The 19,392-nt window shown below is 40.9% G+C and overlaps 1 protein-coding gene across 2 annotated transcripts in view; it reads left to right on the plus strand.

Moving 5' to 3' along the window:
* disp3 (dispatched RND transporter family member 3) overlaps positions 1 to 19,392 on the plus strand; it is a 439,032-nt gene that overhangs the window by 55,110 nt on the left and 364,530 nt on the right. For both annotated transcript variants that reach the window (XM_063033465.1, XM_063033466.1), the window contains exon 2: positions 17,011 to 17,112. The gene's annotated coding sequence lies outside the window, so the exon portion shown is untranslated. The remainder of the gene's footprint in view (positions 1 to 17,010; positions 17,113 to 19,392) is intronic.

The raw sequence follows: 19,392 nt of genomic DNA on the forward strand, positions 1-19,392 counted from the left end.
GTAAGAAAATGAAAATCTAATACTATACAGTAACTTCTACGTACTTTAATAATAAATTTATTTTGAAGATGAAGGGGTTGGGCATGAAGAAAAACTGGGCAGCTTGTGCCTACACACATTGGAATTCAGAAGAGTGAGACATGATTCTGGAGGAACTCAGCAGGCCAAGCAGCATCTATGGAAAAAAGTACAGTTGATGTTTTGGGCCAAAACACTTTGGCAGGACTGGAGAGAAAAAGCTGCCGGGAATGCTGAGTTCCTCTAGCATTTTATGTGTATCGCTCAGATTTCCAGCATCTGCTGATTTTCTCTTGTTATTGTAATGCAAATGATTCTACGGATGAATGCTGAGAAGATGTTTGCCCTAGTTTTGGTATCTGGAGCTAAGGCATAGTTTCAGAGTAAAGAGTCATCAATTTAAGACTAAATGGAGAGCAATTTCTTCTCTGTAATGTTTGTAATTCTGTGGATTCCTTCTCCAGAGACCAGTAGAGCAGGTTAATTTATTTTTTATTTATTGAGATTCAGCGTGGAGTAGGTCCTTTTGGACCTTCAAGCCATGCCACTCAACAATTCCCCAATTTTGATCTGAGCCAAATCATGGGGCAGTTTACAATGAGCAATTAATCTACCATCCGGTACGCCTTTGGACTGTGGGAGGAAACCCACGCAGTCACGTGGAGAACATACAGACTTCTACAGGCAGCTGAGGGAATTGAACCCCGGTCTCCTGTACTGTGAAGTGTTGTGCTAACCACTACACTAGCATGAATTGAATATATTCAAGACAGAATGATGGAGATTTGAGCTAGAAGTGAGAACAAAAAATGGGGAGAGCATGGGAGAATGTTGTTGAGGCCATGATTTGACAGACAGAACCTGCAGAGAGTTGTAAGCACAGCCCAGTCTATCTCTTCTTTCCATCCAGTCCATCTTCGTGGTGAGTTGCTTCTAGAAGGCTGGTAGGATCATTAAGGATTCCTGCCACACTGTCCATTCTCTTTTCTCTCCTTTCTGGGAGAAGGTGCAGCAGCTTGAAAGCCCAGATGTCCAGACATAAAAACAGTTTCTTCACCACTTTAGTCGAACACCTGAACCAATCACCTTTTTCATATCCCTTTCCCATTGCTGCTGCCACATTCTCGGCCCCTCTTATTGTCACTTCAGCATTTCTTTGGCGCTACTTTAGTGTGCACTACTAGCTTTGCATCATTCTGTTGTTTTGCACCATTACTGTACTTACTGTAGTTTCTATTACCACATATACTGTTTACTCTGAACTTAATGTGAGCAAAGAATTTCTTTGTACCCCTGTTGTAAATAACAGTAAACTAAACTAACCTCATCTACCGACGATCTTAGTGAATGGTGGAGCAGCTTGAGCTTTGATTGGCCTCTGTATAATCCTGTCTCTTAATGTCCCAAAGCATTCCATAGTCAGAAAAGTACTTTCACAGAGGAGTCACTATTTTAGTGTAGGAACTTGACAGCCAGTTTGAGCGGAGGGCTTTGTTGTAACATCTCAACCAAAAGGCATTACCTCTGGCTGTGCTCGAGGCTGCACTTTGGGAATTGAACCAAGTTCTTCATTCAGAAGCGAACGTGATGTCAGCTGAACCACGAGGATCAGACTCCCATCTGTCCCCAACCTCCATATTAAACACATACTATACTGTTGGACTTCTGGAACTATAGTATCAGAACTTATCACAAAGATTTATTCTGAGGTGTCAAATATGTTGCTAAGACTTGTGTTGGGCAGAGCTTGTCATTCCTCCCTCCCTGTAGCAGAATCTGAATGATGATTAATAATACATCACAATCATCAACTACTGTGGTATGATTTTTACATAAACCTAGCACACGGAGCTGAGTATACGATGTTACAAAGGCATTTTAGCTGACATCAAACTGATGGTCTGATGCCAGTACTGCTGGTTTCGCTGAGTGACGTTAATGGGGGTCTATGTCTGTATTCAAGAGGCAGAATTTGGAATTTTGAAAGACTTTTAGATGAGACATGAATTCCCACTAGCTTCTCCTTTTCTGTCATCATCACTTTATCTGAAATCTCATTTACTGTACTGTGTTTTCTGGCAAAGTTGCAGCAGCAGAGCAGGAGAAGGTCGCAGAAAATCCAGCCCAAGCTCCTGAAATGTTTGAGCACCTCTGCTGTAAGTATGACCTTCACAGTGTTCTTGAAAGCAGCTTAAAAAAGAGCCATGCTCAGAAAAAAAAAGGAATCCTTCAAATAGACCAGTGAGCAAAATCTAGCTGAATATTTGGACAGTGTTTGAAAGCAAATGCCAGAGACAGAAATTTAGGGCATCACCGACATTAAAACCCTTTCTCTCTACATTTGTGCGTAATGTATTTGAGCAAACTTTTTTTTAAGTAACTGCATCACTGTTTTGTTAGGGTGATGCAGGATGTGATGCTCATAAATTCCTAAACACAATGAATTATTTAACTCAAACGAACAAAGGCTTTATTCAAACAATATGCAGAGAAATTTTGGGGAGGAAGGGAGCTATGTTCGGAACTAGGTGTAAAACATGCCACTATCTAATGAAAAATATGCCCGTTTTTGAAACACTAAGAAATAGCACATGTCCACCAGCTGACAGAATGGGTGGAATCAGGCCCTTCACTATGAGAGAGATGCTATTAAAATATGGTTGATGATATAGTGCTGTTCAAAACTTCGGGATATTGCAAAGTATTTGTTTTTTAAGTAGTCAGTGATGTATGTTTTGAAGAATTATCAAAGGAGAGAACTTGTATTTCCTCTGTGGGTCAAGTCCAGTTTATTCAGATCCAACACCAAGTGCTCACTTTTCTGATGAAAGCTTTAATAACTGGAAAGAGAATCAAATGTGAGAGCCATTACACTAAGAAAAAAAATGCTTTTCCTTGGAGTCAGTGGTCTACATTCTGGCAGCGTGCTTCCGGGTCTATCTGGCGCTTTGCGATCTCCAAGGATGTTCCATGAGGCTGCAAGCAAAGAATGCACCATGGAAGCCAGGAAGCTAGAAGACAGCGTGCAAGCCCATGATCGACTTCACCTCCCTCTGATTAAAACGTCGAGTAAGGTTGAAATCGTAGAGGCAGATGCAGATGCAAGCGAGCGCTTAGTGTCGTCCAGCAGCGTCTCACTTGCTGCTGTCGGAGGAGGGTGTCTGTCTGTGACAGTCTCTCTCTCCATCTAGCTCTCTGTTCCCGAGAGAAGGTCCTTGCTTTTGAGTGATCTCTCTGTCTCCCTCGATGCTGTCGGAGGATTGTACTGGAGCAAGGTCTGATTGATGTCGTTTGTGGATTGTAGACTCTAATTCATGGTTTTATGATGTGCTCTACTTTCTGGTCACTTTTTTTGTTGCTAGTTTGGGCAATTTTGAATCAGAATGGCCTGCAGATATTGAGCTGAACTGATAAAATGGCTTTTGATTTTGTGTTTTTATATCCTGAGTTTTCACTTTTTTTTTCTTGTTGCCATTTGTACAATTTGTTTTATTTTGTGTGTGGGGATGGAGTTTGATTTTTTTTCCTTTGGAAGGGTTCCATGATTCTTCTTTGTTTTGTGACTGTCTATGGGAAGACGATTCTTAGACTTGTATATTGCATACATACTTTGATAATAAATGTGCATTGAATTTTTGAAGCTTTGAAATTTTCAGTCAGTGGGAAAAATCTGGCATCCTTTGTAAGGAGTTTGTACATCCTCCCCATAGAATGCATGTGTTTCCTTCGGGTGCTCCAGTTTCCTCACATAGTCCAAAGATGTACCGTTTGTAGGTTAATTGGTCATTGTAAATTGTCCTGTGATTAAGCTAGGGTTAAGTCGGGGGCTGCTGGGTAGCATGACTCAAAGAGCCACAAGGGTCTGATCTGTGCTGTATCTTGAAATAAAATAAAAATACAATAGATGAGGAGTCTAGATTCAGTGGATTGCCTGTTCTGTTATACCTCTGACATTTAGTGGTGTCTTTATTCTTTTCTCTGCAGTATACTGTAGGTCAGAGTGTGGCATTAGAAATTGTTAAATTAGATTGTGAAACATCAACGAATATTGCACAGTCATTAACCTGCCACCTTTAAAATAAATTTATCAATTGTGAGGTCAAAATCGCCTGTCTTCATTCCTGAACCACACAGATGATTGTGCTTCCCTGATCAATTTATATGACTGTAAATGCAGTCCTTCAGCTACAGCTTCGTTCAAAGCCGTGATCAGCATGTTAATTTGGGAATGCCCTTCACTTCAAACAATTTTGAGAGACTTTAACTTCGACCCAAATATTTACCAGTTAGTGTATGCCTATTGTGCTTCACAAGTGGGTTGTAGAGATATAGGCATGTCCAGTGTGGTAATAAGGAATTACCTCCTTTGGAGAAGCTCATTTTGGGATAAGACATTAAAACCAAGTTCCTTACACTGCTGAGGTAGATTAAAAGGATTCTGTGTCACTGTTGCATAGAATAGCATAGGCATCTTCTAGAGCTCTTCATCAAGATAGATTCTTCAACTCACAATACTGGAAAATACTGGAATGTAGGTCGGGCAGCATCTATCGAGAGAACAAGATAGAATTAATATTACAGTTAATGAACTTCTTCAGAACTGCGAGCATCAATTTCTGTTTTATTCACACTTCCCTCCTCCCCCCGTCTTCCTTGTCGAGTCTTACCAGTATTCTGATTTGTTTCAGATTTCCTACCTCTACATATTTCGGCCTTTCAATTAGAAAAATAGTTGACCGAATCTTTATTCACTATCTGTTTATTTACTGACAGATATTGTCTTTTCGCTCTCCAGAATTGCTAAAGCAACTTTATTGCCATGGAATGCTGTCTTGTAGTCAGTGTAAAAGTTTTGTTCATTAACTCAACCTTATCTTTAAACCTGTCCTTAATCTGCCTACTGTATGACCTACTGTAATATAAAACATCTCCAAAAAAATTTATTTTATAATTGTCATCTTAATTCTTTGTTAACTTGTTAAACTTTATTGCATCAGTAGTTAATTGTAGTCCGATCACATTTTGCTATGTAGATGCATGGCAAGTTCCTCAAAACAATTATGTAATAAATAAGCAGAAGGGAGAAAAAGGGAGAGGGGCAGGATTCTGAGCCTGAAATCTTATTGATGCAGGTGTTGAATATGTATCTACTTGAATGTGAACTGAATACTAAATGGTATCTAATGGAAATTACACCAATGTGCCAGTACTGTCCAGCTCTCTAACCTTCTGCAGTCCTACCACTTCCCTGTACCTCAGCATTTCTCCATTCCTGACTGCTTTCATGCTGCCTGTCAGTAATAGCAGTGCCTACAGCTCCTCAGATACTAAAGAGCAGAGATGTAACATTGTCTACAAAGATCAGTATAGTCAAGTCTATGGTATTTCCAGTTGTGATGTATGGCTGTGAGAGCTGGACTACCAGTAAGGCTGAATACAAAAGAATCGATGCCTTTGAACTTCGATACTGGAGGAAAATGTTAAAAGTTCGTTGGACAGCGAGAAGACCCAGCAAGTCAGTACTTGAAGAAATGCAGCCAGTCTACTCAATAGGAGGCTTGATTATGAGGCAAAAGCTCAAATATTTTGGCCACATCATGAGAGGGCAGGATTCCTTGGAGTAGACTCTCATGTTAGGGAAAGCAGAAGGTAAAAGAAGGAGAGGATGACAGAGGCTACGATGGATAGATAATATTACTCAGACAATACATTTGACCTTGGGGGATCTTAGAGAGGCAATTTCCAACAAGAAGGCTTGGTGTGCAGGGGTCCATGAGGTCATGAAGATTCGGACTCGACGTAACGACTGAACAACAAACAACTCCTCAGGTTCCAGGATCTGGAGTTTTCTTAGCCTTGTTGTAGGTACTGTTGCTTGTTACAAAAAATTCAGGAAGCATGGGATCCGGAGAAACTTGGCTATATGGATGCAGAACTGGCTTGCCTGTAGAAGGCAGAGGGTGGTTGTAGATGGAGCACATTCTGCCTGGGGGTTCGTGACTACTGGTGTTCCACAAAGATCTGTTCTAGGGCCCCTGCTCTGTGATGTTTATATATGACTTGGATGAGGAAGAGGAAGGATGGGTTAGTAAGTTTGCAAATGACATGAAGGTTGGTTGTGTTTTTGCTAGTGTAGAAGGTTACAATGGGACATTTGACAGGATGCAAAGCTGGGCTGAGAAATGACAGATGGAGTTCAGGCCAGAAAAGGGAATGGGGTTCGCTGGGTTTATGGATGGAGTTCAGGCCAGAAAAGTGTGAAGTGATTCACTTAAAAGGTCAAATTTGATGGCAGAATTTAGGGTTTATGTGGAGTTCTTAGCAGGGTGGAAGACTAGAGGAATCTTGCGTCCACATCCATAGATCCATAGAAGTTGCAGCACAGGTTGGTAGGTTTGTTAAGAAAGCATGTGGTGTGTTCACCTTCATTAGTTGGGGTATTAAGTTTAAGAGCTGTGAGGTAATGTTGCAACTCTATAAAACCTAGATTAGTTTACACTTGGAATATTGTGTTCAGTTGTGGTTGCCTCATTATAGGAAGTATGTGAAAAATTTAGAGAGAGTGCAGAGGAGAGTAACCAGGATTAAAGAGCATATCATCTGAGGAAAGGTGGAGTAAGGTTAGGACTTTTCTGTCGGGAGAGAACGATGATGAGAGGTGACTAGACAGGGGTGTACAAGATGCATTGAATGAGTAGATAGCCAAAGACTCATTTCCAAGCATAAATGGCTAATATAAGATGATTGGAGGAAAGTATAGGGAGCATATCAGAGTTAAGAATTTTGAACATGAAGTAGTGAGTGCAGAAGACCTTGCCAGTGGTGGTAGTAGAGGCAGAGGCATTAGGAATGTTAAGGAAACTCTTAGAGAGGCACGTGAATGATAGGAAAATTGACGGCTATGTAGGAGGGAAGGGTTAGACTGATCTTGGAGTAGCCTAGAAGGTCGGCACATCATCATTGGCCGAAGGATCTGTATTGTGCTGAAATGCTTTGTGTTTACAAACACAGAATCATGCAATTAGTGCAGTATGGAAGGAAATCATTCAGTCTCTCAGATCTATTCAGACTCCATGTGAAAGCAACCCAGCTAACCCCATTCCCTAGCCCTCTCCCGAATCCCCTGCCAGTTATTAATTATTATTTGAATTTGAATTTACTTATTTAGATCTTACATCTGCCCCACAACGTGAAGGAGATGACTCTCTCACAATGTATGGACATGTGAAATTATAAGTCTAATGGCTTGTAGAAAGAAGCTGTCCCATAGACTGTTGGTCCTGGCTTTAATGCCACTGATGTTGATCAGGGTGAGCCTGTCTCTGTTCCTGCAGTAAGCCAAAATTGGCTCTTGACTTTTGGACATCGAGGAAGAGGTTGTTAACCTGGCACCACTGTGTCAGGGTGTTAATTTCTCCACTGTAGGCTGTCTTGTCACCACTAGAAATAAGGCCAATCGATGTTGTGTCACCTGCAAATTTGATCAGCAGATTGGAGCTGTATATGGCTGTACAGTCATGGGTGTAAAGGGAGCAGGGGAGGAGATCATTCAGTCTCTCTGATCTATTCTGACCCCACGTGAAACCAACCCAGCTAACCCCATTCCCTAGCCCTCTCCCAAATCCCCAGCCAATTACTTCCCATCAAGTACCTTATCTTTCACTACAACTGAGTCTGCTACTGTCATTAACTTGATGATGTAAAGCACATTCTAATTACTTTGCTGTGTAGAAGAGGTTTGTTCTCATGTCGCATCTGATTATTTTGCTAATTAGCTTCGTTCCATTCATCTGATTCTTGACCCTTCCTCCAACAGGAACTGTTTATTTTCTCTTTCTACTCCCTGTATATTTAAATTTCCCTATCAAATCCCCTTACAATCTCTGGTGTTCCAAAGACAACAGCCCTCACTTCTCCAGTCTATCTACAGAACTGAAGTCCCTCACCTCGGGAATTAATTTAGTAAATCTCTCCCACTTTTACATCTTTCCCAAAGGTGGCAGCCTGGATTGCATGTGTTGTCCAGGTTGTGGCTGTTCAAGTGTTTTTCAAGGTTCATCATGACATGCTTCCCTTGTTCAAACTAAATTTTATTATCAAAGTAACATGTCTATCACAACCCTGAGATTCATTTTCCTTTGGGTTTTCTCAGCAAATCTACAGAATAGTAACTATAATAGGATCAATGAAAGATCAACCAGAGTGCAGAAGACAACAAACTGCAGATGCAAATATAAATAAATAGCAATAAATAACATGAAATAGAATCCTTAAATTGAGGCCAATTGTTGTGGGAACATCTCAATGGATGGGCAAATGAGTTTAGCTATCCCATTTTATTCAAGAGTTGGATAGTTGAGGGGTAGTAACTGTTCTTGAACCTGGTGATGGAGTCCAGAGGCTCTTTTACCTTCTACCTGATGGTAGTAGCGAGAAGAGAGTATAACCTGGGTGGTGGGGCTCTCTGGTGATGGATGCTGCTTTCCAACGACAGCATTTCATGTAGATGTGCTCAATGGTTTGGGAGGGCTTTACCCCTGATGTACTGGGCTGAATCCACTGTCTTTTAGACATAGACATACTTTATTGATCCCGAGGGAAATTGAGTTTCATTACAGCTGCACCAACCAAGAAGAGAGCATAAATGTAGAAATACAAAAACCACAAACAATCAAACAACAATATGCAAACTATGATGGAAATAAATCCAGGACCAGCCTATTGGCTCAGGATGTCTGACCCTCCACGGGAGGAGCTACAAAGTTCGATGGCAACAGGCAGGAACAACCTCCGATGACGCCCAGTGTTGTATCTCGGTGGAATATGGCTGGAGTCCAACAGCAAAAAGTTCAATATCCGGGCTACCAACACGTTCCTCGATCGTAATATGACCAGGATTGCACCATCCATTGTTAACCAGAACAGCAAGCCCCCAACTCCTTTACGCTTACCGCTCTCAGTGCACTTCCAGTCAGCCCGAATGGTCTGGAAGCCTTCCATGGAAAAGTTTTGGTCGGGTATGTCCATGTGCAGTCCAACTGGAGAACTCCTCTTCCCCATAAGTCTCTGTTGTCTCGACCCAGTCCTCTTTCCTCGCCTTTTATTAGATTTTCTATTCAAAGGCATTGGTGTTTCCATACCAGGCTGTGATGCAGCTAGTCAATACAGTCTGCACTATGCATCTATAGAAGTTTGTCAAAGTTTTAGATGTCATGCCATGTCTTCATAGACTCTTGAGGAAGAAGAGTTCCTGTTGTGCTTACTTCGCAATTTGCACTTGTGTGCTAGGTCCAGGACAGGTCCTCTGAAGCAGTAACACCCAAGAATTTAAAGTTGCTTACTCTTTCCACCTGTGATCCTCCGAGGACTGGCTCGTGAAGTTTCCCTCTCCAGAAGTCTGTAATGAATTCATTGGTCTTGCTGACACTGAGTGACAGGTTGTTGTTATGACACCACTAAGCCAAATTTTCAATCTCCCTTCTGTATGCTGATTCATCACCACCTTTGATTCAGTTCGTAACAGTGGTGTCATCAGCAAACTTGAATATGCTGTTGGAGCTCTGCTTAACTACAGTCATGAGTGTAAAGCGAGTAGAGCAGGGGGTTAAGCACACAGCTTTGTGGTGCTTCTGTGCTGAGGTACATACCTTCCCTTTATTTACATCTCCAGCCTCCATGTGTGTGTTATCCACTTTCTGTTGCTTGGATTTACAGCACCTGCAGATTTTCTCTTGTTTGTGACTTCCTCAATCTATCCTGCTACTTTCAAAGAAACTTGTTCAGCTACTTCAGCTCTCTGTTCTTGTGAACCATTTATAATGATGTCCTCTGGATTATATGGCTTCTCTTCATTCTTCTGACTAAAATATGACACTTCACATTCTTCAGCATTAAATTTAATCTGCCAGCTATTTGGCAATCCCATCCGCAGCTGCATATTTCTTGAGGTCTGTGCTATCATCCTCAAAATTCTCTATGCCTCCAATGTTTTGTCATATGTAGATTTGGAAATTATGACCTACCTGCACAAATCCCGGTCATTAATTTAGAAAAGCTTGGTCCTAGTATTGATCCTGGAGAGATCCACTTCAACTTTCTCATATAAGATATAGAAATAACCTTTCACTTGTATTCTCTTTTCCCCCTTTGTATGTTCTTTTCAACCTAGAGCACAGTAGCATTTATGATTTTCTAATCCTTGGAAACCATCATAAATCAATAGATGTTTGGAGGATTTTGGCCAGGACTTTGAAGTTCCCTTTTTCATTTCCCTCAGAATGCTTCACAACTGAAGTAACAGAAGATAGATGTGATATTCAACAGGTCAGGAAGTATCTGTGGGGACAGAAACAGTTGATATGTCAGGTTAAAGACCTTTAATTGGAACTGGAAAAGTGGGAAAAGAAAGTGTATTTAAGTTTGCAGATTGGGAGGAGTGGAGAAAGCAAGACTGGAAGCTATGTTTTGTCTAGGTGACTCAATTGCTTGTGCGATCTGGTTAATCAATAGTCAATAATGGGAGATGAATTTGAGTAGATGGAAATCCAATACAATTTTGAAAATGTGAGGTGCTTAACTCAGCAATTGCTGTAGGTAAAAGAGAATGCTGTGGAAACACTCTGTAGATCAGGTGGCATCTGTGAAGAGAAGAAATTAGAGTTCACATCATCACTGTTCGGCTCCAACACAAATAAGAGAGGCTGGTTATCCAAAGCTGTTGAAATAATTATTGAGTTTCAATAATTATTGAGTTTCAAGAGCTGCAATATTCTGAACTGAAGGTAAGTGATTGTTCGTCAGGATTTTATTACGTTTACTTGAAACAGTGCAGGAAGTCAAAGTTAGAGATCGGACTGTGATGAAGAACAAAGTGCAATCCAATCTGGAACATTTCAGATGCAGTTAGTCTTTCTTATAACATCTTTTTCTTAATTTTTGCTGAGACTCTGGCAGTCAGATCTTTCAGTTAAAACTTTACTCTATTCTAACCTGATCACTTATCCAATGTATCCAAGCAACAAATTTTGTCGGAATGATCTCTACTATTTTACTCCATTAAAGGAAAGATATAAATGCAACATTTTGAAATTACTCAAGCTATTCTTTGGATAGCTTGCAGAAAGAACTGCAAACATTGGTGAAGTATCATCAATGGCTGCATTTCCAGAATCCTCCTTGTCTATTGGCAGGATAAGCAAACCCAAGTCAGCCTTCTGTCCCGAGCAACATCCTCAGAACCAAAGTTCTGACTGCCTCAATTGGCTTCAGAGTACCAGCCACACTGATCAAACTCAAAAGCAAATATTCTACTCTGAGCTCTCTGCCCACAATTAAATTCCATCAGCACAGAGAAAATGCTTTAAGGACATCCTGAAAACTTCCTTGAAGATCTGTAACATCCTCATCAGCTCATAGGAATCACTGGAGTAAGACCATTCAGACTGGCAGGGTAACAATCAGGAAGGCAGCAAACACTCTCTAGGGGAGTAGGCCAAGTGCAAATGACCAAAGAAACAGGCAATAATGTAATCAGCCCACCACCCATCAGGACATGCTCCCCTTAGGGCTGCGTCAGTGAATCTCTTGAAGGACTCAACTGCAAAGCCTACGGAACTGAAGTGGAAGAGAGTCATCCTTAATTGTACAGACTGCCAAAGAGGAAGACTCTTTGGGAGTATTTTAGGTCTGGAAATAAACATAGCAAGTTATTATAATGTTTAAATGGTTATTTGATCGTAACCTGACAGCTACATTTGTTGGCAGTTTTTCTGCTGTTATTACCAATTGTTACCAAACTCAATGTTGAAACAACAGTGAAAGGCTTGAACAGCATTATGATTTGTATAATTATTAGCTAAAGTCTATTATTTGCACTGTTTGAAGATATAATTTAGCCTTGTAGGATAGTTCATAGAATTGTAATGGATGTTTGCTGCCTGGTCCAGAGGACCTCTTCTTTTTGCCCGGATCTGCTTTCTAAACGCAGCAGTTGACATTTGTGAAGATTAAACAGTTGTAAGATAACCTTCCAACTAATATTCTTTGTTTAGCCTCTGGTCATAAATAGGAGCCAGTCTTCAGTTCTCAATGTAAATGACGAGCAGTGATCAGTAATGAGTATAAAAACACAGCTTTGCAAACAAGCTCTGTATAGAGCCACAGACTTGCTGGCTCATAGCATGCGTCTCCCTGCCGAAGAGATGCAGCATATGGCTCTTGTGGCTAAAGGGATCAGGGGGTATGGAGGGAAGGCTGGTACAGGGTTCTGAGTTGGATGATCAGCCATGATCATACTGAATGGTGGTGCAGGCTCGAAGGGCCGAATGGCCTACTCCTGCACCTATTTTCTATGTATCTATGTGTCTATGTTAAGACAATGGGTTATTTAATTTGGCTGGTTTCAAAGTAGAAAACATGGGCTAAGTTATTTAGTTCAAGGAAGCTTTCAGATCAGACAGAGACAATCACTTTGCATATTAATAATGAAGAATTAATACAGCTTAACATACATAAAAAGCTGGAGGAACTCAGCAGGCCAGGCAGCATCTGTGCAATAGAGTATAGTCATGTTTCAGGCTGAGGCCGTTAATCAGGACTTTTAGAGCATTTATATAAAAAAGGTATCTGAGGAAATATCTTAAACATATAAAGTCACCCAGGTGGCAGAAAAACTGTATATATGAAGGGAGCAATTCAGGCTCATTAGGAATGGATAAAGAACATCAAGAATAACTATAGAAAGTTGGGGTGACTAGAATCCATTCCTTTGGCTTTAATTTCTGTAACAGACACTTTGTTCATCTGCATTCTTGGTATGCCTTTTTAATATATAGGGATTTCACCTGTGTTTCGGAAGTCCATTGTGTTTTAGAAATGGTTTGTAATTTAAATGTTTTATTCAATAGAAATCCTCTGAGTTTTAAATGGGTTTTTAAAATGTTAGGATTTAAACGTATGTCTCCACGTAGGGAGGGGTGACCCACTGCTCAAATAGTGGATACAGACAGCTAAACTCACTGTGAAGGATAAACAGAGAAATGAACCAGTCTTTGAAGATTGAGTAGTTACAGTATAATCTCCTTTAGTGAGTGTCCTTGTGGCTATTTATATCCGCTAGGGCTTAAGATCTTCATTTGAGTTAAGAATTTTGCGGTCAGCAACCCAATACCATCACAAAATGTAGCAATTCGAAATATACCAATGCTTCTGCATATTCACTAATTTCAACCTGATTTTGCTCCTTTAGATAAATATTAATATCCCAGAATAAAATTGCTGCAATTCATTAAATTAATTCACATTAGTAGGTGAACTCCACATGGGAAAATAGTTCTTACTGGATTAACTAGTTCTGTTATCATATGGTATGTCTTTGTTGCTTTTTCTTTATCCATCTGTACAGTTTCATTTTGTTTGATGTTTTTGATTCGATGTCTGATCTTGAACATGGATTGCACAGCCTTTTGTCTCTGTATGAAAGGTTTCACTTGCTCTCAGTTTTCCATTTCATCTCTATATTTTTCAGTGTTGCAACCACCCTTATGTTTATGTGGCTCATTTTCTTTTGTCTTTCCTTTCATTATGCTGTAATCTTTCCTGGACCATAAAGGATCCTTCCTCATGGCTAGCTTTGCACTTCCTCATAACGGGGGCAGGAGAGTCAATTTCAGAATCAGAGTTGGGTTCATTATCACTGACATACAATATGTCAGACGCTCGGAGAGATTCGGCAGGGGGCGGGTGCCCAGCGCTCGGCTGGGGGCTGTTGTCAGGTGGTTGGCGATTTGGGCCGGCTCCCCCACCGGACTTAGTCTGGTGAGGAGGGTGTGAGGACACCCAGTAGGACTAAAAAAAACAAGACCTGACAAAGGGTGGATGAACTCCTTGTGAGCCAACAGCCATCTTCTGTGGAAGAGATTAAAGCCTCACCACGTATCTACGAATTGTATGCTATGCACCTAGTTAGAAGAGACATGATGAACTTGGACGCTGCACCGTGTGCCTGGACCTGCCCAAGGTCTCCGGCTAAGGAAGGGCCGAGCTCGAAGAAGCGGCCACGGCTGGAGGCCAACATGGCCTCGGGCTTGAGTTCAACGGAGACGGCGGTAGGCGGTGCCAAGGCGGCCAGCGAGAACAAACTGGAGGAGAGGCTGTACTCGGTGCTGTCACAAGATCGAAGAAGATGGAGGTGCATAGTCGCCAACCCCAGATTCGGGACGGCATCCACTGACTGACTGACTGACAATATGCCATGATACTTGTGTAACAGCAGTAGTACAATGCAATACCTAAAAATTACTAAAGTTATAATAGGAATATATTAAATAAATAGTGAAAGAAACCAAAATAGCAAGGTAGTGTTCATGGGTTCACAGACTGCTCAGAGATCTGATGACAGAGGGGAGGAAGCTGTTTCTAAACAGTTGAGTGTGCATCTTCAGGCTCCTGTACCTCCTCATTTATGGTAGTAGTATGAAGAGGGTATATCCCAGATGATGGGGGTCCGTTATGATGTCTTCTGCCTTCTTGAGGTGTCACCTTTTGCAGATGTCCTTGGTGGTGGGGAAGGCTAGCGCCCATAATGGAGCTCACTGTGTGTACAACACTGCAGCTTTTTTCCGATCATGTGCATTGATACCTCCATACCAGACAGTGACGTGATCAGTACTGCACAGTACAGGTCCTCTGTTCACAATGTTGTACTGACATTTTAACCGATTCTAAGATTAATCTAACCTTTCACTGCTCCATAGGACTCTGTTTTCCTTTCAACCGTGTGCCTATTTACGAGTTTCACATGTCCCTAGTGTGCCTGCCTCTATTGCCACCAGTGACAGTATGTTCCACGCACCTACCACTCTCTGTGTTTAAAAAATTAAAAAAAACAAACCTACCTCTGCCATCCCTCCTATACTTTCCTCCAATCACCTTAAAAATTATGCCCTCTCATAGCCATTTCTATCCTGGGAAAATGGCTGTTATCTCTAGCCATGCCCCTGTCTCTCAGAATTCTCTACTATTGAAGTCAGGCTCACCTGCCTGTAATTCCCTGGCCTATCCTTGCTACTCTCCTTGAATAATGGAACAACATTAGCCGCCCTCCAGCCTTCTGGAACTTTGCCAGTGGCTGATTAGGTCCCCCTCTACAAGGGCCTCTGCAATTTTCTTTACTGGCCTCCTATAAAGTCTGCAGTGCACTTGGGGATTTGCTCACCTTAACGTGGTTCCAAGCTGCAAATACCTCTTTCCTCATAATGCACATATGATACACAACCTCACTACTTATTACCCTCATTTGTTAGCATCCATGGCATACTCCTTAGAAAATACTGAGGAGAAGTAGACGTTAAAACTTTCAGGCATCTCCTGCAGCTCCACAGATAGGCATCCCTGATGGTCTTTAAGAAGACCTAATTTCTCCCTAGTCACCATCATACTGATAAAGTAAGTAAACAATCTCTTGAGATCATCTTTAACCCTTCCTGCAAAATTCATCTCGAATCCTCTTTTTGCTTCCCTGATTTTCCCCGTAAGCCTTCTCTTCAACTTCCATCGAGGGATTCATTTGTACTCTGTGATGTACATTGCCTTCTTTTTCCTTACCAGAGCCTCAATATCTCGTGTCAACCAGGATTCACCAAACTTGATACATCTAACCTTCACCCTACAGGAACTTGCTGCCCCTTGAACCTTGATGTGACCCTTCAAAGAGCCTCCTACTTACTAACTATTCCTTTGCTTTTAAATAGAGTCACCCAGTCAACCCTAGCTAGATCCTGCCTTATGCCCCTAAAGTTCTCTCAACTCCAGTTCAGAACTTTAACCCATGGACCCGTTCTAACTTTTCTAAAGCTATTTCAAAACTAATAGAATTGTGGTCACTGGACCTAGTGTTCTCCTACTGGCACTTCAGTTACTTGGCCTGCCTTGTTCCGTAAGAGGAGGTCCAATATTGCTCCTTTCTGAATAAGTTCCTCCATATATTGCAAGAGGAAACAGTCTTGGACATACTGCACAAATTCTGCTCAGTCTTTGCTCTCTGGCTGGCCCAGTCGATGTAAAGAAAATTAAAATCTCCCACTAGCACTACCCTACCAGATTAACCCATTGATTGTTAAACTTGTGAAACTCCTCCTCATTATCAAAATCCTGCTTCTGTATTTGGAAATAGCTTATCAAAAACTTATCGAAGTTAAATATTTGTTAATTATTTTGTATCTTATAGCATGGTATAATAGCAATTCCAATAGCAATTAGTTTTGTTTTTGATGGTCACATGAAAACTTTAAACTGTTGAGAGAACTGTGTTTCACATGAAGTGAGTCCACTCCGGATTTTTGGTTCCTATTTCCCTGAGGCAGACCCTTACCACAAGATCATCGATTGTTAATGCACTTTTCCAATGTGCACTCCGCTTTCCTCAATCAAGGCATGTCTTCAGGTGGTAGACCTGGTAGAGATCACTGAGGAAGATCACTGTTAAATTAATTTAGTTTTCCATTATGTGTTTGGCCCAGCTTAGAATTTTATCACAAGGCACTTTCAGTGTTTCAAAAAGGATTCAATCATCTGAGTCAGTGTGAGGCCTCCCTGCTGATAATGAAATGCATTGCTCTGTATTGTGCGCGAGTTGCATCCCGCTGGCTTTAATTTTGTTGCCTTGTTTGAACTACACATTTGTTTTTCTTGCACTGCCCCCATGCAATCTCACAGAACCCTAAATCATCCAACCACCAAGAGTGATGGTCCTGCACAGCCAGATTGAGAGCTCGATTACAGATTTTTAATATGAATCTGTTAGTCCACTGGTCCTTCCACTGAAGTTAATTGAAAACAACTAATTGTTCCATTCATTCTTCTTGATTAGTAGAAACCATAATCTGAGGCAAAATAAAATATATTTTCTGAAAATATGCAAAATATATTTAAATAGAAAATGTGGTTGCATAAATATTTTTTTTTAATTTAGAAAATTGGCTGTGCTTTCTTTAGCTGGAGTTGCCTGTATCCATTCACTCACTCACACAGCTGGTAGGATGTGTTTGTCATGCGACTGGACAGATGACGTATGAATTATGACTGAAACCCATAGAGGTACAAATGCTTTAAATGTATTGCTTTTTTTTCAGCTAGTTCATTCTTTGCCTGACTCTGTATTTACAGTTAGATGCCATGTTTTGTCTGTACAATGATTAGAACCAAAAATTTGATTTCTGTGGTATTTCCTCCACTTCAACAGTGTCAGTATTTAATAATGTCCTTTTACTCTGTGTCTGATATACTGGAGGAGAGGTTTCTGGGTGCTAAAAGCTTGCTTCGTGAAAGTGTAACTTGGCCATGTGGTAACCTTTTTTGGCAGTAGATCCTTTAGTACATCCAACATTATAATTAAAAATCAGAGTTAAAGCTGACTTCAGCACTGCGCCTTATCCATTGCAGAATAAATGTGAGCTACATTTCCCAGGAAATGTGCTTTAGTTTTTGATCATCCTTCACATTATCACATTAAGCAATCTTTCTCTCACCAAACGTCCACTCTATCTCTATCATGATATTATTTTGCTTCAAACAGTGGCCCATGACTTCTAGAGCTTCTCTTTCTTCCATAATATAAAATGAGGTGATATTTTTGTAAAAGTAATGGCATACAGGAATTATTATGACCTTGCATTTTTATGAGAAAGACACCAATTATACTTATGTTCTAGTGATCCTTATAATTTCTGCAATTTTTGAATGAACTGCATATAAAGGAATATTTGACATCCTGCTTCCCACCTCTGGCCCTTTGCTCTCAACTCCTGATCTGTCTAGTTCCTTCTATGTTTACCCATCAACCTCTGTAATCCTGTTTCTTTGTCATCCTTCACTCACTCTGACCGCTCGTCACCCACATATCCATCATACTGTTTCCTCGCTGCCATTCCCACCTCCCCGTCTGGTTCCATGCTCCACCTTCTTTTCCTATAGGATTCCATCATTTACAGCCCCCTCATTGCCTCCACCCTCACCTTCCAGCCTCTGTTGCTAGTTCCACTCTTCTCTCCTCCATCTGCCTGTCGCCCCTCCTCAGTTGGATCCACATATCAGTTGCCAGCTCTTGTTCCACTCATTTTTGTTTTCTGTGTGTACTGAAATTAAAGTGATAACTATTTGTGCAAAATGTTTTGTGTACACTTCTGTATGCAAGCTTGTATTCAGCCTCTAGTTGTTGAAGAGTTTGGTCTTGTACAGTGCAGAAACAGGCCCTTCACTCCACTGCATCCATGCCAAACATCAAATAGCTATCTATACTAATCCCATTTACCAGCAGTTGATGCATAGCCTTCTATTCCTTGGTGATTCAAGTTCCTATCTAGATACTTCTTAAGTGTTGTTCACTCAAGCAGTGTGTTCCTAACTCCAATCACCTTCTGACGGAAGGAGTTCATCCTCAGTCCCCTTATAGAACCTTAGTGCAAACATTTGCACTCTAATTTTTGATATGCATCTGCTATGAGGAAAAAATTCCTGCAATCTACCTTATCTAATTCATATAACTCTACCAGGTTCCCCTTCAGCTTCCTACGATCCAGATAAAACCCTAGTGAATCTCATCTGCTGAGTCTCCAGTGCAACCACATCCTCCTTGTAACGTGGGGCCAGAATTGTACTCGGTACTCCAGCTGTGTCCTAACCAATGCTCTATAAAGTTTTACCATAACACTTAACATTCTATACCCTGGCTAATGAAGACAAGAGTACTATATGTCTTCTTCATCTTCTTATCTACTGTTGGTGATGGATTTTCCAGAGGCACCATATTGTTTTTCCTTTTTATTTTCAACTTCGCTTTTCATTGAATTTCTGCTTTGCTTCTCAGCTCCTCACTTAGTTTGCTTATAATTTGTATCTTTGTGTAAACTTTAAAATAAACGATCATTAAGAATTAAGACTCGTCACCATTCTTGACCCCTGGAAGGACCCTATGGATCAGAAAATAACAGACATCCAATACTATCTTTACTGATTGGTCTGGTTACTATAGCTAATGATGTAAGTATGAGGAGCCGTAAGTATTAACTGGTTTGGAGCTTGATTATAGTTGCACTTCAAGAATATCAGACATCCTTAGCTTTCCTGAGTCTAGCTAATCATTCTTCATAGGATATACTGCATTTATTTTACTCTGGGAAGGACAGGAAACTAGCTCCAAAGACTAAGCACCCCATATGGCATGCTGACTGAGCTTTGGTGTATTGGAATACACACTCATTGCATTGACATTTAAAATGATCACTTCTGACAAATGATTCCTGGATCATAATATTACAGGGAGATTTGAGTAGAAAAGTACTATCAGGGCATGAAAATAACATTGGCAGAGTTAGAAGG

Source organism: Mobula hypostoma, chromosome 25 (genome assembly GCF_963921235.1).
Source record: "Mobula hypostoma chromosome 25, sMobHyp1.1, whole genome shotgun sequence".
NCBI classification, from domain to species: domain Eukaryota; kingdom Metazoa; phylum Chordata; class Chondrichthyes; order Myliobatiformes; family Myliobatidae; genus Mobula; species Mobula hypostoma.